This window comes from Acomys minous (genome assembly GCF_964271855.1).
Source record: "Acomys minous genome assembly, chromosome: 18".
NCBI lineage: Eukaryota > Metazoa > Chordata > Mammalia > Rodentia > Muridae > Acomys > Acomys minous.
In genome coordinates, this window is record NC_140501.1 from 45,542,194 (window position 1) to 45,569,821 (window position 27,628).

General features: G+C 40.7%; 1 long non-coding RNA gene across 1 annotated transcript; it reads left to right on the top strand.

The window, feature by feature from the left end:
* The first annotated feature begins 12,535 nt into the window (after positions 1-12,535).
* LOC311589252 lies at positions 12,536-14,536 on the top strand. The gene is made up of 4 exons (XR_014776471.1): positions 12,536-12,667; positions 13,022-13,089; positions 13,501-13,626; positions 14,485-14,536. It is a non-coding gene; the product is annotated as an uncharacterized lncRNA (long non-coding RNA).
* The last annotated feature ends 13,092 nt before the right edge of the window (positions 14,537-27,628 follow it).

Consider the following 27,628-nt stretch of genomic DNA (forward strand, 5'->3'; position numbering starts at 1 on the left):
CATATCTGCTTTAGCACCGTAATAGCCTTGTCATTCTAGAACTCAAAGGCTGTTCTTGTAAGTGTTAATTGCTCAGACTCCTGTCTGAAGCATCGTCTTGGAGAGTCCGTGGAGTTCCTATTGAAAACCATCATAGAGAATCCTCTCTCGGAACTAAGGCAGGCGTAATTACACGCTAGCAATGCTGCTGATGGCACTTACTAATTACTCAGGGTCCTCAGTGCTTGTTAGACCTGCGAGTGTTTGCAAACGATGATGCGCGTTGAGGACCCATTTAAGTCCCTGACAACATTCCAAGGGCTTCAGGTGGGCTGTCTAGCTTAATCCTGCAAAGGCTTATGACCTAGACATTAGGATTTTGCCCAGCGATATCCAATAATAACTGGAAATACACTCAAGAGATTTAAGAAGCATATCCAAGGTTACAAGCCTAATTAGTGGTGTTACAAAGACTTGATCTAAGCTGTAATTTGAGTCCAGGCTGCCACCCTATCCAGCGCTCTGCACGCCTCCTTGGGTTCACCCCCTCTGTCTCGTTAACTTCATGTTACCTGTGAGGCAAGTCAAGCCTAAGGAGAGTAGAGAATTTTCTGGAGAACCTCAAAGGCTCCCATGTGACTTTAGTATGCAGTCAACACCTGAGTGGCCACACAGAAACTCCTCAGGGTCAGAGGGTGCCCACTGAACCCCAGTGAAGAAACAGAGCCACACCCTAATGAGTCAGGGCTCTTCGTATTTTTTTAAAAGATGCTCCCCAGAAGCCCGATCCTATGGCTAATCCACATTTGAAAGAATCTGAAGTCAGTTATGTACCAACTTCTCGTTCATGCTCTTACCTTGAGACTGGCTCCTGCAGTGCCCATATGAAACCTGTGACTTGAGTTGGCTCCTGCATGCTACCTGCCTTCCTCAAGAGTGCCAATCTCACCTGCTGTCTTGAGGATAGGATGTCAAGAGAAACACCTCTGTATGAAATGTGTTTTGGATGCTCTTTGGCTCCTTTTCTTTGAGGAGAAACTGACCTGAGGGGATTTTTTTTTTTTACTGTTTCTGGAAATAGATGAAATAACTGATAATTTTCTGAGCACAAAGTCCAGGTTACCTTGCGGTTCTGATTGTTGATGTTTTCAGTGGGGATGAAGACACCATCATCTCCTTTTGGAAGTGCCACCTTCTTTGGTGTCTGGGAATATCTTCTCCATCCTCTGGAGCCCTGTAGGGAAAGGGACACTAGCGCTTGGTGGATGCTTTCTAAGGCGAACACAGAATCATTAGCTTTTCTTTGCCAGGTCTGTTTTTCCTTCTCCTGCCTCAAGGAGAAATGCTCAGGTTAGGCTACCCTTCCTACAGATAGATGCTCATGTGACTAAAGATAGCATGGCAGGGTTTCCACCCAGCTTTCTTAGCTCGTTCCTCTGACGTTGGCAGCTCTCATTCATCTGATATAATAAAATCCGATATTCAATACTGTGTGTCGCTGAGCAGATCTAGGTGAGTGAGAGTTTCCTTTGCTTCAGGGGGTCTTAGTGTTTGATTCTGCTGTGCAAACACCCCCAAAAGAAGACAAGAAGCCTCTCTATAGTTTAGCTAATACCACGATGGCTTTGCACTGGAGCAGAACTGGATCTTATGAAAACTGAGAATTGCTTTATAGTCTGGCCAATGCTAGTCCATGCATTCTCTTCTATCACTATGCGAGACGTGTGATGAGTTTACAGATGGCTTCTATTATTTTCTAAGTTTCGTGGCTTGAAATAACTCCTTAGTCTTAGTCATGGTACTTTTGAAGACAATGTTTATCCAGGTGATGATAAGAAACTGAACATTGGTTCCACATCTGTTTTTCTCTCTGCTATGACACCAGTGACTTGTACACATTAGCAGCTTACTAAGTAATAGTCAGTGAAATTAATGAATGCTTAGCTGATTAGTAATGCTGCTAATTACTCTATTGCCGTGATGATGATGATGATGATGATGATGATGATGATGATGATATTGTGAGGCTATGGCTCTGAGCTGAGGTCACGTCTCTACACATTTCTTCATATATCCAACATCTAGCTGGAAGACAAGTGAGCAAGAAATTTGAACAGTTAGATTTTATAGCCCCCCCCAAAATCAAAAGGACAACTATTTACAGTTAGCCCTGGGTACTTCTTAAATATGCTACACAGATTCATTCTGTAGTTTCTTGGATACTTGGAGGAGGATGGGAAATCATTTCTGAACATATATCATGCATATTGACCCCATGACACTTAAAAATAACTATCTTCTCTATGCAGGTTGTCAGTTTATACACCAAAGATACCTCAGCATGTCTTCCTCGCATATTAAAATAACCAAGAGGGAAAATCTCAAATGCATGTGGGCATGTGGCATGACATTCAAATTTAGAATTGTGGCCCAATATATGATAGCATTGTTTCCTTTGCTGTTTTTTTTTTCTCCTTCTGGCAGCCAAATATTTATTTCCATATTAGTGGACTCCACTTCTTGGAAGTTTCTCTTATCCTTAGGCAGGCCCAACCTTTTTGGCATTAAGATGCCATCTACAAAAACACATGCTTGAGAACCACACAATATAGTTACCAAAAAAGAAAAATCACAAAAGCCATGTTTTGAATGTTTCTGGTTTTGCACCGGGCTCTGCTTATTTCCATTCTGAGCCGCATGAGGCCAGTGGCCAGGGGTTGGTCATACCTGATACCCAGCATCCTCAGCCTCTTCCTCTTCCACCTTCGCCATTACAGTTCTCTACTAGGAATTTCATAAACATCGACACATTGCGTTGGAAATGAATTGATTTAAAATTTAGTGTGATGCTGTCCTTGCAATCCTTTATATGCTACATGACTGGAAAACTTTTCATTAAGGAAATAATTGAGTAGAACTGCCTGAGTCAGCGGCCGGCTAGAAGTTCATTGGAAAGAGAGTCAAGAGAGACACATGGTGACTGAGATGTGATGCTCACATACAATGTCATCCACACAGCTAGGCCAGGCCAGGCCCATAGTGTTGGTCCTGTCTCAAGCCACCCTAGAGGCTGCACACCTTGTACTTTGTCTGGGGTTTTACCTTTTTTTAAGTCCCGTCGACAAAAACCATCAAATGGGTAGCATTCAAAACTATGAGCCTTTGGGGTTTTAATGTGAGCATATATCTCCTAGTTCTTTAGGCAGGTAACAGGAGTTTTCCTCGTGCTCACATGCAGTTCATAAAACATAGTGTATGTTCAGTGAGGATGTGCATCTCCCCAGGCACAAGGTGACACAGTCACAAGTCTCAGCTTTGTAACACCAATGCTATAGGAAGCCCAGAGAATAAACCCTGGGAGACCTCTGGGATTCTGAGATCAGAAATGAAGAGATGTGAGGTAGGATGTGGTGGATGGTGCTGTCTCAAGATAAATATGTCAGAAGAACTAGAGGAATCAAAGTGAATTTAGCCACTTAGAACTGAGGCTGAGAGAGAGAGAGGAGGGGGGGGAGAGACAGACAGACAGACAAACAGAGAGACAGACAGAGATAGACAGAGACAGAGACAGAGACAGACAGACAGACAGACAGACAGACAGACAGACAGACAGACACACACACACACACACACACACACACACACACACAGAGAGAGAGAGAGAGAGAGAGAGAGAGAGAGAGAGAGAGAGAGAGAGAGAGAGGACAAATGGTGCACATACTGTCTGTGGCTCTGATCTAAACTTGTAACTCACTGGTTTATCTTCCTAGGTGCTTGTATCATAGAAGCAGCACAAACTCTATCATTAAAAAATAGGAAGGTATATCATGAATTAAATGTCTATTTGCAGTTGGCAGACACTAAAATAAGATGCCCACCCTGCAGTGGATTCTGTTTCCTCCCTGTGACTTTAACTGGACTACCAGGACACACATCATCCTGGAATGTATTTACCCACTGTAAATCAAGAAAGTGAGTTCCTAGAAGCATAGAGTCGAGTTGAACAAGCAAGCCTGCCCTAGAATTGCACTGTATTGATTTGATGTTAAAAGAGAAGGGAAGAACCATCCCGAGACATTTCTATTTATCCACCACCCAAGGGGACTGAGGATGGAATAGAGGCCTGCTGAGTTGTCCTCTTTAAATCAAAGGGCTCTGTTTGGAGTTTGAAGTACTCTGGTGCGTAGTAAAATCTTGATTAGCTGGGATTCCTTGTGCCTGTCTCTTGCAGAATGATCACAAGAGAGACGTAACACACACAAGTACTCCCAGGGACCCAAAAGCAATACAGAGGCTATGCAGCTGTCTCTACATCCCTAGCAGTTGCCACTGTAGAGCCCAAAAGTTAGAAGGGACTGTTCAAGTGCCCCATAAGGAAAGAGAATTTACTTTGTTATTTTTATTTTTATTTTTATTTTATGCTTTCCTAGACAGAAATGTAGACTGGCAAATTAAAGGAACCCCCCCCCAGTGTAATGAAATTACTTTTTCTAGTTGAATTTTTTTATTCAGTTTATTAATAGCCCTACTCTGACTTTCCTGTTTCACTCTTCTTGCAAGAGCTGAAGGAAGCATGCCAGCATTCAACAGGGATATCCCCAGAAAGATCTTCATGGGAGGAGACCATGGTGTGCAGTTATTTGGTGTTCAGTTTGGCCGTGGTTATTTCCTGTGGTTGTTATTTGAAGAATTTTCAGGGCAGCTTTATTAGTAGTATGATATGGTTACAGAGCAACACTGGACAGAACTAGGCATGTGGGAACTAGGGTACTTTCTCATGGAGGCCAGGGGGGAAAAAATGACAGGTTACATCACTATTGTAAAAGTATGTCCAGAATTCTCACGCATCTGCACCACTGATTTGAGAAGACAGAGTAAAGATGCTTCTGGACCAATGTCCTCCTCTTAGTGATTGACAGGGCCAGGACAGGAGGTGGAGGCTGGGAGATCTGGCAGTTCAGGCTTGGTGTAGGAGATGGTGATGGAGAATGCTGAGATTGGCCCAGAACCAACCCAGATTATTAGTCAAAATAAGTCAGGGTAGAGCTCACATCTGCCCACAGTGTTCTCAGTTTCATGACTAGTCAGGTGACAAAGTTAAATTTCTCTGCCATCAACATCCAACTTTGTGTGTGCCACCCTTAGTCTCCCAGATGCCAAACTTTCTCACGGATTCAAGAGGAAGACTTAAGTAGACAGAGATATCCCCTAAAAGAACCAAAATACCCAACGATGTTTATGGTGAGGGCACCCCTCTCCCCAGGGTTGGTGGTGGTAGTGAAGGTGGAATCCAGTGGTTAACATTTACTTTTGAGTTTTGAGTGTGTACCTTTGGAAACCGACCATTTGTATATCAGATTGCAATGAAGTAACTGTATTACATGCACAAAGGAAATGTTTCTGCTTTTAAACATGTCTTGGGGGGTCCTTCTGTCCAGTACTGAAGTGCTCACCTCTGGGAGATTAGATTTTCTGTGTTTAATTCTACTTTATTATGTTTTTGTTTGCCTGGCTCAGACCTGTCCTTAGAGGTGTCTGGTGGCATGCCTGTCACCAGCACAGAGGGTTGTATCTATATCTCAGTGAGTGACTATTGTTTGGGATCAGTGGAAACTTTTTCTCCCACGCAGTCTTAACATAACTTTTCTGAGGAGGTAGGAGCTAATGGGCCTCACTGTGTTAGACATACTGTGCATACAGAATTAGACCAGAAAAGTCAATTGGCTTTAGCCATGCTGGCTTTTGTTTTGGGTGTTTATTGATTTGAACTTTCACCTCCTTGACTAAAAAGGAACTTGGAGAATATTCGTAAAATAACTTCTCTTCCTAGATAAAGGGGGTCAAAGGTTAAATGACCTGTTTGAGATCACATAGCTAATTGATGATAAGGTTAAGTGTTTACTCCATAGTTTTTTTCACAGATACATATATATGCATATATATATGAGTGATATTATATATGAGATATGAGATATATTTTTACATTTCCCATTTGTATGTTTTAGAAATTCTAACAAAGTTCCTCTTGCATAAACTTTCAAGTGTACAGATAATGGGTTTTATGATATTTTTCATTCATGTGTATCATTATATTTGTATGTATTCACCCCTATAATCACCTTCTCATGTCCTTTCTCCCCTTACCACTAGTCCCTTTTCCTCTCCCTAAATATCCTCTTTTCTGATTTTGTGTCGCATACTTCTGTTCCACATATGGGAGAGGCTTTGCCATGTGTTTCTTGCAGATGCTAACTGAAAAGAGAACTTCATTCCCTCTTCTTCCAGGGTAGAGGGGAGATCAGGGTGGCTGACTGAGAGAGGGAACCCACACAGTGGTCTGGGGGAACTGTCTCTGCTGTGTTTTGATGCAATTGTGTGGGACTTGCCTGAGCAGAAGCAGCCCTCTTGTTATCATGAAGAGCCACACCTGAGATTAATAGCTAGCGTGAAGACCCCAAATAGCCTGCATGGTCAACAGTACTTTCCAGCTGCTGAGTTAACTTCTTTTTTTTTTTAAAGGAATTTTTACTTTATTTATTTATTATTTTTTATTTTTTATGTATACAGTGCTCTGCCTGCATGTACACCTTATGCCAGAAGAGGGCATTAGATCACATTATAGATGGTTGTGAGCCACCACATGGGTGCTGGGAATTGAACTCAGGTCCTCTTGAAGAGCAGTCAGTGTTATTAACCACTGAGCCATTTCTCCAGCTCCTGAGTTAACTTCTGATCTGTTGGTTTTTTGTCCTGTGGTGTGCTTGTGTTTGCAGTGGTGGTGAGAACCCAGTTCTATTCAGTAACTGGTTTTTTTTTTTTTTAAGATTTTTTATTTATTTATTATGTATACAGTGCTCTGCCTGCATGTACTCCTACATGCCAGAAGAGGGCATTAGGTCACATTGTAAATGGTTATGAGCCACCATGTGGTTGAACTCTGAACCTATGGAAGAGCAGTCAGTGCTCTTAACCTCTGAGCCATCTCTCCAGCCCCCTTCAGTAACTGTTAAGAGTTTGTAATTATCCTCATTGGGCATATATACTTACTGGAAAAGGAAAATATTACATGTACCAGTGTTCAACTCACTTTTAAGATTAAGGCACATTGAGCTGTATGGCTGGACCCATGCAATTGATAGCATTAATTGCTATTGTAGCCTGGCCCTGATGTATTAAAATATTGTATTTAGATAAAGCTCAAATAGCTGCATAGAGTGAGTCATTCCTAGGTTCTAGATGGATACTACTATGGGACACATTTTAATTAAGGACACATGTCACATTGCTGTCAGAGAAAACATGCAGAGTTATCTCCTTCCCTTTGGACCTTCCACTTGCTATTGGTCCAATGACTTCAGATTTGGGGAATAGATCTTTTGGTGAATATCCCATTACATCTTTGGTGGGTGTGTAACAAGGTAAGAAAAGGAGGTACTTATGTTCAGAAAAGAGCCCTTCAGGATCAGTGGCATCTAGGGGGCAGGGCTTCTAGAACACTGAGGAGGAGAAAGTTCAAGATTCATAAGTTCTGAGTAAAATTCCAAGCAGCCAAAAAACGTCCTTCATGTCGGGGCCCCTGTATGAGTCACACTGGCTTTCAGCTCCCCTGTGCATAGACTGTGCTGTGCCTCTCCATTCTGTGAGATTTGTAAATGACAGGGAAGACAGGAAGGGGCCTTGGAAAATGGAACACGTATCGGGTAAGAGTGAGACCTTGAGCTTCAGCAGAGAATTCTGCTCCCGTTTGTCTTGCCTTATGTGACTCATTTCAGTTTCTATATTTTAAAATAAAGGTGGTAGACTAGCATTGAGAATAATCCTTTCACTTGCAAAGCTGAATCACGGGGATGTTATTCACATATTTCTATACAGAAACTTCTTCATTCATTTCTTTAGTGAGTATGTTGATGGTATAAAGTATGTCACGACTCAGACATGTCAAAGGCATGTGACCATGAGAATTGCACTGACCTACCACACGTCGCGGGCCTCATTTGTGAGATGGTGGGTTTTCAGAAGTGAGTGATGAGATTGTTCCTCCTATTTTATAGTTACAAAATCCTATGAATGGGGATTGTTATTAACATCACTGGCAGAACTCCTGGAGACTATCGCTCATTTGGGATGGATTGTCTGCGTGTATCCCTCATGTTTTTATGTAAAGCTTGCTCCTTTCCTTCTATCGAGAATACTCCATTGCATGAGGGCCTTACCGGATAGTAGTCATTGGTACCAGCTGAAGATCGTCACCTCATCCCTCTGCCTTACTTATGGCTGGCCAAACATCCCCTTCCGAGGGCTGTCTGAAATTTAGAAATTGGCTCAAGGTAGCTGGTACTGCTGTAATGGACAGAAACACCTTAAGGGAAGATGTCTTTACTTTGGCTCAAGGATTCAGAGCGGGCTTGGTCCATGGTGGCCGGAAAAGCATGGTGGTGAGAGTGTGTTGGAAGAGCCTCGCTGTACCGCCACAGTGCACCAGGGGACAACGGTGGGACCGTGGACAGGCATAACCTTCAAAGGGCCATTCCAAGTACCTGCTTTTTCCTGTTAGGCCCCACCTCCCCAAAGCTCCATGATCTCCCAAACATAGTGCCAGCAGTGGGAAAAGTATCTCAGGATGTAGAGAGAGACCTTTCAAATTCCAGTGACAACAGAAGTCATGGATGCTCAGAGGTGATGCCTCGGAACACCTGCCAGGTCTAGTTTCTGCCCTGCACCCATGGCTGTGATGCCTCAGGTTTGCTGTCTAAAGCTCCTCCACTTTTTAAATATTCCTCAGTTACGGTTGGTATATTTAGTCATGAGATAAAAAGTTTCAAGGTTTTCATATCTGCTCATTTCCCAATCAAGATAGGGTATCTTGCCTTGAAGCTTTTATTTCTACTTAACTTTAGAAATAAAAAAAAAAAACTGCAAAAAGACAAAGATGAGATTTCTGGGAGATGACCAGTGGGGCTAATAATATATGCTTAAGATAGTTTAACACATAGATTAAGCTCAACTCTGAGAGGGAAATTACTACTTAGGTTCTGTGAGTCACTCAGGGTAGTCTATAGGCTCAGGCATCTTAAGTGTGACAAAGCACTGGACACTCTAAGGTGGTCTATACCACCTTATGTTAGTCTGTATATGCCAGAAGTGCAAGGAGCTTCTGTTTATAAAATAATTAAGTGGGTAGAGAAGGAAGACGAACTTTCTTTGCCAGGTTCTTGTATAGGTGCTACCAGTAGACTTTGAGGGCTGTGAGGTTTTCTAAGAAACAGGGTACCTAACTAAAGGGTTTGAATTGTCATCTATGATTCCTGCAGAGTGGACTTTTAACCTGTCTTTTGGCTGCCAGGGTGAGTTAGCTGTCTTTCCCAAGCACGTTTGATTCGCTGCTTGTTTAATTTAACTTCAAATTGTACTAGAATTGTATTGAATTTTCCATGCAAACGACATAGTGCTATTTTTTTTTACATGGACAGTACAGGCAAACTATATATTATTTCACATGATTTATTTCTAACCTTTCTCTATCTTTTTAAATTTTGAGAAGGATTGCATGCTGCCCAAGCTGGGATCAGATAGCTGTAATCCTCCTGTCAATAGCAAGCTCCTTAAGAGCTCTTCTCATTCTGATTGATAATACCAAAACAAACAAACAAACAAACAAACAAACAAACAAAAAACACACTCTTAAGGCACGACAGATAAGGTGGTCATTCTGAGTACAGCATGCCTTACTTAGTTATAACCACAGCTCTGTGAGTTTGGCACGATTTTAATCTAGAACTTTGATTAAAGTGCAGAAAGATGAAGAAACCCCTTCACTGTCACAGTCTCTCAGTGACACTGCTTAGATTACATCTCTCCAGAGTCTGTACTCTAACATGCTGGTAGCCAGAGCACGCCTGTTACTCCGCACATTTGAGAGTGTGAATAGGGATTTCTTTGGGTGTAGGATATTGTGTTGTATCCTACAATGTGACTGCTAAGTTCTAGGGACCTGGGATTTCTCTCATTTCTTTTTCTTTTTCTTTCTTTCTTTCTTTCTTTCTTTCTTTCTTTCTTTTTTTTTAGCAATTTCAAAACAGAAACACAATGTATCTTGATTATACCCAAACCAACCCCTCCCTTTAATCCTCCATACTCTTTAATCCTTCATTGCCACCTTCATGTTCCCTTTTGTGCTTTTGTTGTATAAGTTACGGAGTCTAGTAAGTGCTGCCAGCAGGCACATGGGTGTAGGAAAATCCATTGAGAGCTCGGGCAACATGCAGGAACCCCTCCCCAGAAGAAAAATTGCTTTTCCTTGCCCAGCAGCCAATAGCTCCGACACTTGTCTTGTGAACCTCTCTCCTGTGTGTGCTGGATGCTGACTGATCTGGTCAGTGCAAGGCTGTAGCCGCTGCTGTGGGTTCATGAGTCTGGTGGTCACGCCATGACCAGAAGACAGCATGTCACAGGGCTCCCCCATATCTTCCAACTCTTTCCAACCCCCCCCCCCTTCTTGGATATTCCCTGGATCTTTCAGAGGTTCATATAAATGTCCTACTTAGGGCTGAGCCCTCAACAGTTACCCATTTTCAGCACCTTGAAGAGTTATGAGTCTTGGGCTCAAAGCTTTCAAATGACTGTTTTTACCTTAACAATCTATAGTTACAGGGAACATAGAGCAGGCGTCTTTTTTATTTTTATTTTTTTATTTTTGCAGGGGTCTTTTTAAAATGTAACTTTTTATTGATTCTTTGTGGATTTCATATCATGCACCCCAATCCCATTTATCTCCCATCCCTTTGTAGCTGCCCGCCACCCTTGCAACCCCTCCCGAAAAAGAAAAGAAAAAGAAAAAAAAAATTTCATTGTGGAAGCTGTTGTGTGTGTGTCACAGTGTTTCCTATCATGGACTTCTTTACTTACAAATGTTCACTGTAATGAGTCACTGGGCTGGTTTGAGGCCTCTGGCTTCTGCTACACTATCCACACTGGAACCTCACCAGGACTTCTCTCTTACATCCTGTTGTTGCCCTGGGTCGTGGAGATCCCACAGCTTTGGATCTGTAGGACTGGTCCCCTCGCATGCTGCAGCACTTCATAGATGGGATAGATGCTGGGGTGGGATGACTCAAGACCCTGGCCAGCCCCTCAGCTCTCCTGCACTCACATCACTAGGGCAAACTCTCCAGCACTGCCCCTGCTTGCTCACCCAATGCCATGCTGGCAAGGGTAACAGCTCTCCCACTCTCCTGCTCTTTTGGCCAGCTCACCCACACCTATGCCAGCAAGGCTAGCTTTATTATGCTGCCCAAGTGAGGTGCAGGGCTGGCTCTATTATGCTGCCCAGGTAAGGTGCAAGAGCAAGGGTCTTTTAAAGGCTAGCTCCTTTCTCATGCAGCTTTATTGCTCAGAGTGACCGCAAAGGGTAAGTACTATACACAGCTACCACTAGAAATTTATAAGGTATATGTAATAAAAGGTCTGAAAGCATTGTAGAAAATGCTTTTTTTTCTTATACTATTTTGCTCAGATTTTTTCACTCTGTGACCCTTGACCAGTTATACTACTTATTTAAATATACCAATGCCCAGCAGTATTTCCCTTTACCTATCACTCAATAGGAAGTGAAGAGCTAGAAAGCACATAGGAAAAACTAGTGTTTAATTTCTCTAGTGTTCCTTTTATGTATAAACAAGGTAATCCACGCAAGTTACACAGATGGCCTACAAATGGCACTATAGCATTTTCAAAAGGATAGCTACATTGTGATATAACCATACAACCATGTGCTTCTCCATTTATTTGTTTATTTAGTTAGTTACTTATTCGTGACATGGCCTCACTCTGTATCCCTATGTATTTGGCCTGAAACTGGCTTTGCAGAGTAGGCTGGCCTTGAGTTAAGTTGGATCTGCTTGCCTTTGCCGCCCCAGTTCTAGAACTAAAGGTGTGTGCTATCACACCCAGCCTCAGTTTCATTCATTTTCATGTTCTCTCTTACTCGCTCTCTTTTCTTACCTATCCTTTTCTCTTCCCACGCCCCCTGCCCCCGCTCTCTGTCAAAATACTGTTTATTTCACATGTGTATTTTTCTCCCTGCTTCCATGTCTGACCACTATGATTACTATGTCCTATCATGACTTTCTATATACACTTAAAACCAAATAAAAAGTGGAGTTTTATCTCTGAACACTAAATAGGCACTTAGACAGCACATTCTTAGCAATGGAACCTGGGAAATATTTATCAAACACAGGAAAGGTCTTACATGATATAATTTTTTAAAAAGAACTTCTCTGATGAGGGTAGACAGATACACTAATCTATGGTATAATCGTATGCCATTAGGGCTTGGTTTAATACTATGTCCATTTAGCAGAATAATCATAGCAGGTTCTCCCCTATGGCCTATGACCTGTTGAGCCATAGAATCTTGGGCTGATAATGGTGTTAGATATGGAATGAAACTTAAATCCAATCAAATAGTGGCTGGTTACCTCCATTGTATTTGTGCCACCATTGTACTAGAAGGCTTCCCTTTCTATGCCAGTCATTATTGTATCTTGCAGAGTTCATAACGGGGTATGGTTGCTGATCACTTTTATCATCTGGTAGTTTCACAGAACCTTCCAGCACTATGAAGCCTAGTCAGGTGGGATGGCTTCAAGGTCAGGACCAGTTTGATGCTCCATGTTCTGTGGCTCAAGTATGTAATGTATTACTGTTAGGTTCTGGGAGGGGATTCTGGTTTGTTGGGGGCTTTAGTGCTCTGTCATAGTGTGACTCCATTTAAACTCTTCACACACACACACACACACACACACACACACACACACACACACACACACACACACACCACATACACACATTTATGTATGAAGCTTCTATAATAGTAAGTTTCCACATGACTTTTTTTGACAGGTTTTTAGTATTACTTCCCTCTAACCCATATTCTTTCCTTTACCCTACCCTCTGCTCCCTCACCATAGTTTAACTCTACTGTTCTAGAATCCCTTCACCCTTAATAGAAATGATCTTAGTCCCCTTTCTTCCTTCCCAGGGCCCTCTAGTAATTTTCCGACCTCTATGGATATTCCAAATGAAAAACAAATATCTGAAGATTCAAAGGTAATATCTACACATGAGAGAAAAACATTTGATGTTTGTCTTTCTGGGTCTAGGTTACCTCAATAAGAATAGTTGTTTCCAGCTCCATCCATTTATATTCAGATTTAATTTTTTTCAAATAATATTTCATTGTGCAAATATACTGCATTTTCATTGTCTAGTCATCAGTTAACAGATTGCTAAGCTGTTTCCATTTCATGGCTATTATGAATAGAGCACCAGTGAACATGGATGAGCAAGTACCTGTGTTGTAGGAAACAGAGCCCTTTGAGTATGTACAGACACGTGCTATAGTTGAATCACGTGGTAGATCTAATTTAAGCTTTATGTGGAACCTCCACACTAATTTTCATATTGGCTACACTGGTAGGCATTCCTTCCAGCAGTGAATAAATGTTCCTCTTTCATCAGATCCAGATGAGCCTGAAACAAATAGTTGAGAGGCATTTGTGGAAATGTCCAGCATCTTCAGACATCAGCGAACTGCAAATTGAAACTACTTTGAAATTTTCTCTCACCTGAATTAGAAGGGTTAAGGTAAAAAAAAAACAACAAATGATGACAAATGCTAGTGTGGACATGTTTTTAATTCTCTTGAGTACAGAGTTAGGAGGAAAATTTATGGGTCATGTAGCAACATGGTTTTTACCTTTTGTGGAGGTGATAGACTGTTTCCTCTAATGCTTAGGATGAGGAGTTAGGTTTGTCCACATTCATCCCAGTGTCTCTACTGTTGATGCCCACTCCTCTCCTACTTCTCCTTTTCCCTGTGGCATTCATCTGCATATCTCAAATGACCATTGGTTTTAAGCATCCTTTATTTATCCCGTATATTTTTCCTTATAACTTTTGGAGAAATGTCTACTTAAGTTGTTTTCCAAGGTTAGGAATTATGTTGTGTTTTACCCTTGAGTTGTAAGGTCTGTGTGTGTGTGTGTGTGTGTGTGTGTACATGAAAGTATTTGTGCGTGTGTGTGTGTGTGTGTGTGTGTGTGTGTGTGTGTGTGTGTGTGTATGTATCTGTGTGTGCTTGATGTAAATTCCTTACCATGATTTGTAAACATTTTCTGTCCTTCTTTTTCATATCCTTGGAGGTGTTTTTGAAGACATGTTTCAGCTTTGAAAATCTGTTGAAGTTGCTTTGTCTCCTCTTGTACTTTTTGTTTCATAGAAAAGAAACAGTTGCCTATTTCAAGGTTAGGAATGCTTATGCTTTCTTCTATGGGATTAATAGCTTTACATCTTACATGCAGGTCTATGATTAATTTTGAATTAAATTTTGTTTCTGGGGTAGGGTAGGATCCAGTTTCATATTTTTACATATGGTTATCCAAATATTTCAAATGGCTATTTAAAAAAAAACCCATTCCAAATAGAATTGTATTTGTTTTCTAGGGCTACCATACTAAAATGACGCAAAGCACATGGCGTACCACCCCACAAGTATGCTATTCTGCAGGTTTGGAAGTTAGATGCCTGAAATGGAAGGCTTGGAGGATGCACACCCCGCTGAGTTCCTTAGACTGCATCTTCCTGGCGCCCCTGGCCTGTGCTGGCAATCTTTGTTCTGTGTCTTGAAGACTCACCAGTCGCTCTCTGCTGTCAGGTGACTCTCTTCCCTATACACTACTTATCATTTCCCAGGAGGACACCAGCATACCCGAGAACCAGGTGTACACTGGCATGGCTTCCATATTAACTAACTGCATATTCAATGGCCCAACTTTCAAATAAGCTAACCTTCTGAGGTATTGTGTCAGGAGGCCAACATGTCCTTTTTAGGGCGGTGACACAGTTCGGCCTTTTTCTCTATTCTAGCTTTCCACGTTTTGCCTTACTGCCCAAGAAAAAGAGACACGCCCAAGAATGTTAAACATCCCAGTAACAACTCTAACTCTAAAATTAGACCTAGTTATCATCAACTCAAAGTCTTTACTCTCACCTGAACCATTTAAGCCAGTCACGGATGATCCTCATGGTAGGATTTGTTCCTGGTGCGAAATTCCTCTCCATCTCTAAGTACATGAAATGGGACCAAATATACTCTGTTCCTCAAGTACAATGATAAAGGCAGGTTAGGGTGAGTATTCCCATCAGAAAGAGAATATTAGAAAGGGAAAAGGTGTCTTGTAACCAGTCTAAAGCCTGCCATAGGGTAAAGGGAAGGATGGCAAGATCTGAGCATGATGCTCTGTCCAGTTCCACTGCAGGGATGGTATGCTGCCATCTTGACTCAGGAGGTAACAGTCCCACCCTCTCCATCCAGGAGACCCTTTCAGATAGAACACTTTGGTTCTTCTCTTAGAGCAGGTATCCATTAATTTCATGTAAACTCTGTCTCCTTCTTGCTGGGCCTGAAGCATTTCTGCTAGTACACAACCCTAAGGCACTGATGCTGCTCAAGAGACGCATGGATTAAAGCCATCGGGCAGGAGTGTTCTCTGCACAGCTTCTTAGATACCCACATTTTCCCTTCTGGCCTCTGATCAGATTCCTAAGACACACCCTGATCCTAGACTACATTGGGTAGTTGCAAAAATTTCCAAACCATCAAATATTGGTTTCTACTCACCTAACAATTTATCCCCCAATTTTGCCTCTTCCCTCTCATATTTTGCTCTGAGCAATAAGGAGAAAAAGATCAGATTCACCTCAGTTAGTTTAGTCCTCTCAATTAAGTGTACAAATTCATCACTTTATAAATTTTACCTTCTTCTCCTTCACCAAAAAGACAAATTCTTTGCTGGTCTATGATAAGGATAACCTTTTTTGGGGGTGGCAAGGGGGTGTATTTTGATTACCTTAACCTTCCCAGCTCATCTTAGATTGACCTCACGTCCCTACCCGCTGAACGTCACCTTCTACCTCCCACATCTCTCTCATTAAGTCCAATCTGTGTTGCCTAAATATAAATACTCTTTGGTGTGGGGCCTGTCCTGGAGCCATTGCCAACCTACCAGGGTCACACCCTTAACGAAAATGGATTTTTCTCCCAGCAGCTCTCCAATGTCAAAAACTCCTCACTTGCTGGAGGGACTTTGTGTCCACCTCCTCTTGTCCAGGATGAGACTTGGTTTGGCGTGAGCTAGGGAGGTGTTATTCCTGCTGCCATAGTCTCCTGGGGGTTCATACGTTCAATTTCCAGATTGTGTCTGGAAAGTGCTAGTTCCTTGTAGTCACCTGTCACTTCTGGATCTTACATCTTTCCATGCCTTTTCCCTATGAGATCCTTCAGCATTGAGGCAAGGTGTGTGGCATAGACATCTCACTGAGGCCTAAGCACTCAGCACTGTCTCTCTGCACCCTGTCTAGCTATAAGTCACTGTCAACTGCTAAATAATGCAAATATAAGCTTCTCTGCTGAGGGTTGAGAGATGTATTAATTTATGCATATAATCGTAAGTCATTAGGAGTCAGCTTAATATTATGCATATTTAGCAGCATAGTAGTAGCTTTCCCATTAGGACCAATTAGGTATGTTAGAGCCTAGAACGTGTCTAATCACAGGTTTTTGGTTGATAATGATTCCAGGTATGGAGTTCATCTTGTGGAGTGGAACTTAAAATCCAATCAGAAACTATGTGATTTTCCCCCAATACATTCTTGCCACTATTGAACCAATAGGCATGTCTTATACCTCATGCTAACAAATTAAAAACCCAGTACCAGGAAGGTTACCTTTTATTTGAGTGGTTGGTTTGTGGGGTCCTATAGACCTTCAAATTACTCCTGGAAGTATTGTTTCTAGCACTTTCTTTTATGCTCTTCACTTTGCACCCAGGACATCATAATAAACCCAGTATCTAACAGATTAATATTTTTTATTTTTTTAGGTCCTCAAGTTGAATATTAAATGAACCTATCTGTCTATTTACTGCCTTTCTTTTTTCTTTCTTTTATTCTGCCTGCCTGCGTGAATTTTCTCTTACAGTGAGCTGTTGATTCTTTTCTTTTCTTTCTTTCTTCTTCTTTTTTTTTTGTTTTAATTTTTTTTTATTATTTAACTAATTTATTCAGATTGCATCTCAATTGTTTTCCCTTCACTTGTATCCACTCATTCCTCCCTCCTACTTTCACCCTATACCCTTCCCTAGGTCTGTGACCGAGGGGACCTCCTCCCCCACTATATGGTCATAAGCTATCTATCAAGTCTCATCTTGGTAGCCTGCTTATCCTTTCTCTGAGTGCCTTTTATCATTTGCTTTATTCTAATTTTTACTTTATTTATCACTTTAAAGCCTGATCTCAGCCTCTTCCTTCCTCTCCTCCCAGTCCTATCCTACTGTCTCACTCCCCGTTCCCCTTTCTTCTTCCTCATAGGAGAGGCATCTCATGGGTACCAACTCACCCTGATGCAGCAAATCTCAGTGGGTCCAAGTGCATCCTCTCTCACTAAGACCAAACAAGGCAGCCCAGCTAGGAGAAAGGAATCCAAAGGCAGGCAACAGAGCCAAAGACAGCCACCACTCCCATTATTAAGGGACCCACATGATGACCATGCTGCACATCTGCTACATATGTGTGGGAGGTATAGGGTCTCCCCATGCATGCTCTTTGGTTGGTGGTTTAGTCACTGTGAGTCCTATGGGCCCAGGTTAGTTTACTCTGTAGGTCTTCTTGTGGTGTCCTCGACCATTCTGGCTCCCTCCCATTCTTCCACAAGACTCTCTGAACTCAGCCTATTGTTTGGCTGTGGGTCTCTTCATGTGTTTCCATCAGCTGCTGGATGAAGCTTCTCATAAGACAGTTATGCTAGGTTCCTGGCTGCAAGTATAGCAGATTATCATAATACTGTCATGGGTTGGCTCTCTCCCATGGAGTGGGTCTCAAGTTGGGCCAGTCATTGGTTTGCCATTCCCTCAGTCTCTTCTCCATCTTTATCCCTACACATATTTTGGGTCAAGTTTTATGAGTAGGTTGGTGTCTCCCTCCCTCCACTGGAAGTTCCACTTGGCTATAGGAGGTAGTCACTTAGGGCTCCTAACACCCTCCCCCCCCCCACCGGCTGTTAGGAATCTCTGCTAGGGTTACCCTAATCGACTCCCCTCCCCCAGAGATACCCCCCACCAATTTCCATTCTCTCCCCCACCCCAAACCCCAGTTACATTTTTACCTGTATGATTTCTGCTGGGTTGTCTTTAAAATGTACTCTCCTTTTTGATGCTGTTCCATATGCATGCCATCCTCCAGCTATTCTGCTCTCCCTGCTTGGTTCACTGGTTAAAGAACTGATTTAGGGACTGGGTTCCATAAGCCCATGAAGCTGCTTCCTCAGAGACAGTTTGTATGCTCTACTCTTTCCTTTTAGTGGGCTGCCTTTTCTTTCTTTTCTTTCTCTCTCTTTCTTTCTTTCTCTCTCTCTTTCTTTCTTTCTTTCTTTCTTTCTTTCTTCTGCATGTTTCATGTGTTTGTCGTTGAAAACTGGGAAGTTAATAATATCATGTGACAATCCCAGAGGCCACATTCCCCTGTTCCCGTTTTAGAGCATGCTGCGTCACTGCTGTTGTTATTACCTCTGTTATTTATTTGTGACTGCATTAGAGTAACTCCGTATCTGTATTCTCTGCTCTACATGCGGCCCGTGGTTTGTTTTATCAAACACCTTAGTGGTCAGATCATGAGTCAACCGAGATTGCCTTCAAAACCTTTAACCAGTGATCCCCAAGTTCAAGACACTGTCCAGCTTTCTATCCTGCTTATGCAGAAACCTGAGATGGGCAAGAGGGGACCAGCCATGATCCATCTTAGAAGTCAGGCTTTCCCTGGGCTCACACAGGATCTTGAAGTAGATCCCTACTATCTGCATTTTACAAAAATCCCTGTGCATATCTTATTCCCAGATTTGGCTTTTAAAAGCTTACATTTTTTATAAAGACTTATTTTCACTAATTATCCTTGTTTATAACTCACAGAAAGCCTAGGTAGGGTTCATTCTACAAATGCCATTTTTCAAAAACTGAAATGAATGTTACTAATGTTGAAGTAAATCATAACAACAAAATAATGAGTTTTCTTGAAATTATATGCTAATTGCTAATAATTTTTCAGTTATTAGTATATTTGTGGAAAAAGATCAATTTGAAAAATAACACATAATAATGGCAATAAATTCACATACTGCAACAAAGTTAAAAGATGAAGAGATGAATAACACCTACAAGAATTCTTGTATTCATCTCTAAGTTCACCAATATTCTTAAATAGTTGCCTTTAGTAAAACACTTTATAAATTCTTAGTTACCTAAGGCTTTCTTTTAATTTCCTAGATCTTCGTCTTTTTATGTGTGCATTCAATTTTAATTTGGCTATGGCAAGATATTTCTCTGTTAATAGTTCCATTTCAGTAATGGTTCTTTACCATGTTCTTAATTTATTTGAACTACACCTTTTTTCATGAAAATGCATGAATTATTTTCCATTTTCTTCATTAAAATATATTATTTAAACTATAGTATTAGATTTAAAAACATTTATTTACTTGTGAGTGTGTATGTGTGTGCCTGTGCAGTTTATGTATACCAACCTCATGTGTGCAGGTGACCGTGGAGCCCAGAAGAGCGCGTCCGATACCTTAGAAGTAGAGAACTGCTGGTTGGTTGTGAACCACAGGATATGGGTGCTGGAAAGCAATTTTGGGTCCTCTAAAAGGGTAGTAATTGTTGTGCCATCTCTCCAGCCATATATTTATTTTAAAGTTAATATACAAAGTAATGAGTTTCATTAGGCAATTTTCAAACGTTCTTGTAATGATGGCTTTATTTTTGGCTCTTTTATTCTATTAGAATAAATAATCTGTTTTGATTCAGTAGCAGGTCCCTTTGATTCCATAGCTCTGTAGTTAACTTGAGTTTAAATGTTAGGTGATAGCTACACTGCCTCTATTGATTAGGCTTGCTTTATATATATATATATATGAAATTTGGATTTTTTCTTGTTATTAATATTTTCTGTTTTTAGTGAGGATTGCACTGAATCTATAGACCACTTTAGGTGATATAGCCATTTTTACTATATTAGTTTTGACCAGCAAACATGGGAGATTTTTCAGCTCTAGAGATCTTTTATCTCTTTATTTAGGTTTATTACTAGACACTATATATTTTGAGGTCATTATAAAAGAGATTTCTTCCTCAGCAAGTTTTTTAATGACACATGGAAAAGATAGTTATGGTATTTGATTTTGTAGTGTGTTACCTTGATCTGCCTCTATGTTCCAGAATTTATGCTTCTCTTATCTAAGAGACTTTCCCCTTAAAATCTTCCTTCTATGCCATAAAATTCATGCTACTGAGAGATGTCATTTGTACTTTGCAACAGCCTAAGTGACTTCTATGTTATCTCGAGGCCAGACATTATGTTTACCTCACTAAGTTTCCCTGGCAAAAGTACCCATTCTTATGAGAGAAGCCAGGTACGCTTTGTGAAGACTCTCACAGTAAACATGTCCTAAGTGTTGTTGTGCTCATGGGGCTGAGTTCATTGTTATATGGATATGTTTTTCTAAAACTGTGTTGTGATTAAATATGACTGAAGTAAAATAATCTGGGTCAGACTCCAAGAGGTTTTTGCCCAGCACTGGTTACCAAAACCAGGCAGATCCAAGTTTGATTCTTACCTCACCCTATTCTGTGTTCCCTGCCTGCTATAAAGCCTTCAGGGGTCCTCCCACAATTCCCCATCTTATCTAGGATAATATACTGACTTCTCAAAAATGGTCATGTACTATTAAATTACATTAGTGTTGAGCCTGGTGGTTTAATTGACCACTGTCTATAAAGTAGAGAAGGGCAGTATGGGAGGCAGCTTTTATAAAGTTAATATTTTTATTAAAAAAAACATTGTTTAGAGGCTCTTGGAATCTAGGGGAGCAACAAATGCTAGTGTCAATAATCTTTCTAATATGCTTCACAGATGGGGGCATAAGTATCTTGCACTCCAGGTTAATTTATATACCTATTATATAGTTTATTGTTATATATATTTATATCATCTGAAGACATCAGGATTCAAAAAAATAAGGAAACATTTAAAGAATAAAAACTGACGTGAGTTGAATTATACATTTCCTACTAAAAGGTATGTTGAAGTTGTAATTCCCAGGACCCTTGAGTGTACCGTTGTTATAAATAGGGGTATTGTATGTATCATGCATTTACAATAAAGTTGAACTGGGGTAGTGCGGACTTAAAAACCAGTGTGCAGCTGCAAGTCGTGGAGAGCCACAAATCTCTGACAAACAGGCATTAAGAAGTGGCAAGGATTACTCTAAAAATTTCAGGCAAGAACACGATCCTGTCAACACCTTGATCTTCTAACCTCTAGAACTGGGAGAAAATAAATTGCTTCGGTTTCAAGCTACATGTGGGGCACTTGATACAAGAGCTCTAGGAAAGGAAAGTATGAAGTTCTACTGCTTGTTTACTATGGGATTCCATTATTATACCTTAACGGTATCAGGAAGCTAATGTCTACTGTTTACATACTTCCTAGTACATAATAGATTGGCCACTAGCTTACCAAGAACCACAACATACTCTTACTTGCATCAAACACGCCATTGCCTTTAAGAGAGATCCAGTAATGGAGAAAACACATTCATAATTGCCTACAGGACTGTTAGAAGTGTTCATCATGCCTTCTGTCCTGGTATCATATTGTTCTTGTCTGAACTATTTTATTATAAATACATCCTGTGACATAGTCTGCTAGTAATAAATTCTTTATGCTTTCTGAGAAGGTTTTTATTTCACCTTCATTTTTTGAAAGATACTTCCATGGATTATAGACCTATATTGGAGTTTTAAAATATTCTGTCTGGGGTTTTGGTATGTTTAAATGCTTAACTTCAATATAATTTTTAATTTTTATTACCATATATTCATTGTACATAGTACTTGTATATAGTGTGTGCTGATTAAATCCAATCTCCTCTTATCAGTCTCCCCACAAATCATTATTATATTCTACAGTCAGATCAGTACATTTTTGCCTTTGAGACAGCACAAGTGGTACTTGGTTTTTGTGTGTCTGTTTTTCACTTAAAGTTCTCCAGTTGCATCCATTTTTGCTACAAAATAACATTTCCTCCTTTATCACATACAGAATGTTATTTGGCTATATGTAGTGTATCCTGTTTATTCTATAGGTTAGCTATTATGAATAGTGCCACGGTGGTAATGGGAGGGAAGGAATCCTCTTTGGAAACTCATTTCAGTTAATTTGGGTATGGAAACTCATTTCAGTTAATTTGGGTAAGCACTCATGCATGGAGCAGAAGGCCATATGGTAGACTTAGATTTCAGAGGAACCTATGCACTGCTCTGCATAGTAGCTGTAATATGTACTTTGAATATGGGCACCTCTTCTTTTCTTTCTTTTCTTTTCTTTTCTTTTTTTTTTTTTTTTGTCTAGTATGCTTTTTCTGTAATAGCCATTTTAACTGGGTGAGATGCTATCTCATATTTTTTCCCTCTTTGTTTCTTTGAGTAAGATATAGCCTTATTTAAGTGTGTGTGTGTGTGTGTGTGTGTGTGTGTGTGTGTGTGTGTGTGTGTGTGTGTCCATTTTTCTTTTGCTGACTTTACACCAGAAAAAAAAATCCCTGAATCATCAAGTCAGTAATTTCATGAACATTTCCTTTTCATGTTATAATTGTTCAGTATTTACAGACTGCATTATGTTTCTGGAACTCAGAATATAATATAGGTTTAAAAGTTAAGCATTTCCTTGTTTGAAAGAATATAAATTAACCCTATGCTACATATTAATGTAGGAAACTGTGCTTTCTTTATTGTTATTGAGCTTATTGGCATATATTCATTGTATATAGAGATGTTTCATAAAGACATTTTCATACAAATATATCATGTACTTCAATGATATCATCCCCTACATCCCATTTTCTTCTCTTAGTATTTTATCAATCCCCATCTTTATGTGTTCTACACTTAATGTGATTTTATATACCTACATATAAAATCTATAATCCATTATGAATCTGTGATATTTATCTTTCTGCATCTTACTTTATTAAGTCGAAGGCTCTTCACTTGCATCCACTTTCCTTCATATAGTGTAATTTCATTCTTTATGGCTGAATAAAAATCCATGAGCATATATATCAGGATTTCTTTATCCATTCATCTGCTGACGGACACCAAGGCTGATTCCCTAGCTTGGCTGTTGTAAACAGTGCAACTGTTTCTTAGCTCTGTAGGTTCAGCATCTGTTGGGTAGATACACAACAGTGTTATAAGTTGTCTCATGGCATACTCTAGGTTTTGGAGAATCTCCATCCTGATTTCCACAAAGCTTTGACTATTCTGCATCCCCTTTGACAGTTTACATGGATTTCATTCCTCTGTCAGTAACTTTGCTAGTTGCTTTGTAATTATAGCCTTTCTGGCTGAGGTCAAATGGAATGTCAATGTTGTGTTAATTTACATTTCTGTGATATCTGAAGATGAAAATTCATTGCAAAGATTCCTTAATTCACTGGCCATTTGTGATTCATAGTTTGAGACCTGTCTATTTTAACAGCTGATTCGTTGATTGGATTATTTGGTTTCTTGGCATGTAGTCTTCTGAATTTTTATGTATTCTAGATATTATTCTTTTGTCTGACATGTAGTTAGCAGAGATTTCCTCCCATTCTATAGGCTCTGCTTTCACTGAATTCCACCCTTTCCCGTGCGGCAGCTTTTCAATGTTACGAAATCCTATCAATTCTCAATTTTGTTTCCTGAGCTGTTGGAATCATGTTCAGAAAGCGCTGGCTCATGCTGATATCTTGACGTGTCCCTGAGACAGGTCCAGACTGCAGTGTACTAATTCCTTTGGTCCATTTCATTAATTCTCATTCAGGATGAGATCTAGGGAATTGCTTTTATTCTTCTCCATGTGAATATCCTGGTTTTGTAGCACCACTTACCGAAGTGGCTGTTCTTCTCCAATATATGTTTTTGGTATCTCTGTCAAAAAAAAAAATCAGGTGGTGGCAGCTGTGTGTGCTTACATATGCGTCCTTTGTTTATCCCACTGCTCTATTCTTTCTGATTTTGTGCCAGCTCCGTTATGCTTACCTTAAAATCAGATACGATGATATCCATAGCGTTAGCCTTTTTATTCAGTGTTGCTCTGGCAATTGGTTGTCATCGTCAACCTGACGTAATGTAGAATCACCTGAGAAGGCAGTCTCATTGAGGGCTTGACTAGATCAGGGGCTGGCTGGCAGGCCGGCCTTTGAGGGATTTTCTTAGTTGGGTTAATTGAAGTGGAAAGACACACTCTGAGTGTGGGCAGCACCATTTCATGGGCTAGGGCCTGGGCTGAGTGGGAAGGAAAGAGCAAGCTGAGTATTAGCAGGCCACGCATGCACTCATTCTCTCTGCTCTGGAGCATGGATATGATTAGATGCTTTCCAACCCCGCCCCTTTGGCTCCCCGCAGTGATGGCTTTTTGTAATCTGGAATTTAATTGGTTGAAATCCTCTTGCTTTTTAATTGGTTAGTTCAAGTATTTGTCTCTTTTGAATTTTCAAAGAATTAACTCTGTTTCATTGATTTTTGTTTTGTTTTGTTTTTGTTTTGAAGACAGAGTTTCTCTCTGTGTAGCGCTAGCTGTCCTAGACTCGCTTCACAGACCAGGCTGGCCTCCAGCTCACAGAAATCTGCCGGCCTCTGCTTCCCTGAGAGCTGGGATGAAAGGCATGCACCACCACAACCAGATAACTTTTTTTTCTTTTTGTTAATGTTTCATTGAAATTTTTTGCCTTTTTATTATTATTATTTTTGGTTTTTTAAAATTTATTCATATTATATCTCAATTGTTGGCCCTTCCCCTGTTTCCTCCCATTCTTCCCTCCCTCACACTTCCCCCCTTCTCCCCTCCCCTATGTCTGTGATTGAAGGAGACCTCCTCCCCCTATATACGCTCTTAGAATATCGAGTCTCTTCTTGGTAACTTGCTATCCTTCCTCTGAGTGCTGCCAGGCCTCCCCATCCAAGGGACGTGGTCAGAAAAGGGGCACTAGAGTTTGTGTGAAAGTCAGATCTCACTCTCCACTCAACGGTGGAGAATATCATGTTCATCGGCTAGGTCTTGGTAGGGGTTCGAAGTTTACTGCCTATATTCTCCTTGGCTGGTGCCTTAGTTATACCCCTGTTTTAGTTAGGGTTTTATTGCTGTGAAGAGACATTATAACCATGGCAGTTCTTATAAGGGAAAATGTTTTGTTGGGGCTGGCTTACAGTTCAGAGGTTCAGTCCATCATCATCATGGCGAGAAGCATGGCCGCATGCAGGTGGACACGGTGCTCGAGAACAAGCTAAGAGTTCTACATCTAGATCCACAGGCAGCAGGAAGGGACAATGAGCTACTTTCTCCAATGAGACCACACCCACTCCAACAAGGCTATGCCTCCTAATATTGCTGCATTATTCTTGTTTCCTAGCAACCTGAGATGCACCACCAAGTTATTTGTGACCTTCTGTGTCAGGGCAATGTCTACCTGTTGAGGTCAGGGGCTTGATGCTGGGTCTCTCCCTCAGTCACTCTCCACCTTACATTTTGAGATAGGGTCTTTTACTGAACCCAGATTTCCTTGATTCACCAGACTAGCTAGCTATAAACTACAGAGAGCACTCTTCCTGTCTTCCCACCCCCAGCCCTGGAGATACAGATACATGCTGCCATGCCTGGTTTTTGTGTGGGTGCTAGATATCTGAACAACTCAGATACTTGTGCTCCTGTGGGCGATACTTTACTGAGCCATTTCTCCAGTGGCACTATCACGCTACATTTTCAATGTATGCATTTCATAGGTATAAACTTTTGTAAGTGTATTCATTGTTTCCCACAGTCTCTGGTATACTGTGTTTTCATTATCCTTCAGTGCTAGGAACTTTTCCATTTCCCTCCTGCTGTTTTTTGATGACACACTGAGAATTCAGTTGTGTATTGTTCCACCTCCATGAGATTGCATATTTTATGTCAGCTTTCTTCTCTTGAATTCTAGTTTTTATCTATTATAATCAGACAGAATACAAGAAATCATTTGAATTTTCATGTAGTTATTAAAACTTGCTTTCTGCCCTATAATATGGAGTAATTCAGAGACTGCTCCATGAGTTGCTAAGAAGAATATGTATTCTGTAGGATTTGAGTAGAATAGTCTGTAGCTGTCTAATGCCACTCAACTTTGAAGTTTCCTTGTTGATATTTTGTTGGAATAACTTGCTAATTAGTGAGAGCAAAGTATCAAAGATACATACTATTGTGTTGGGGGTCGGTTTTTTGCTTTTCTGCCTACCATCATTTGACTTATGAGCTTGTTGTGATAATGCTCAGCACATAAATATGAAGAATTGTTCAACCTTCCTTACGGGTTGTTTTCTAAAACAATATGAACTGAGCTGAGTTTATCTCTTTTAGTTTTGATTGCAAGACTAAATTGTCGATTATCAGCGCAGCTAATCTCCTTTTGTCTAGTCCCACTTGGCGGGTGTCTTAACCAGTGTCCCATTGCTGTGAAGGGACACCATGACGAAGGCAACTCTAATAAAAGAAAGCATTTAATTCAGGCTTGCTTATAGTCTCAGAGGTTCAGTCCATTCTCATAATGGCCGGGAGCATGGTGGCGCACAGGCAGACATAGTGCTGGAAAGGAGTTGAGAGTTATGCATAAGGGTCTGTAAGCAGCAGGAAAAGAGAACCACTGGGTCTGGCTCGAGCTTTTGAAACATCAAAGCCCACGCCAGTGACACACTTCCTCCCAACAAGCTACACCTACTGATTCTTCTCTATTACTCTTCTTTGATGACTAAGCCTTTAAATATATCAGCCTATGGGTGCTACTCAAACATCACGTTCCACTCCCTGGTCCCCGTACATTAACAGCCATATTATATCATATGCCACATTATATATCATAATGCAAACATACCTTCAGTCCAACTTCAAAAGTCCCCATTGCCAATCACAGAGGCAACAGTTTAAAAGCCCAAAGTCTCTTTCAAGACTCACAGCAATCCTTAAACTACAATACTCTGTAAAATCAAAATAAAAGAGCAGATCACATACTTCAAACATACAATGGCATAGAATATACAATTACCACTCCAAACAGGAGCATAGTGAGGAAATACCAGATCAAAGCAAGAATGCCAGATGTCAAAGTGTTCTTCAGATCTCCAACTCCTTTCAGCTATGCTGACTGAAATACTCTTCTCTCTCTTGGGATGGTTTCACACTTGATCTGTAGCTTTCAATGTCAGGCATTACATATCTCTGGACTCTTTGACATCTTGGGGTTTTCACAAGGCAGAAGCTTAGCTAGGTAGGCCTTGCCCTAAAGTCACCACTCCCTCTGTTCCCTTTAACATCAGATTTTTCTTTAAACTTTTATGTCTTTGAGCACTGGACTTGGCTGCAACGTTTCTTGGTGTTCCTCTTCTTTTCAAACTGCACATTTTGTATTTTTCCCTTGCTCAGTTTGTTCCTTTTCCTTATAGATCTTCATAAGAGTAACTACTAATAACCA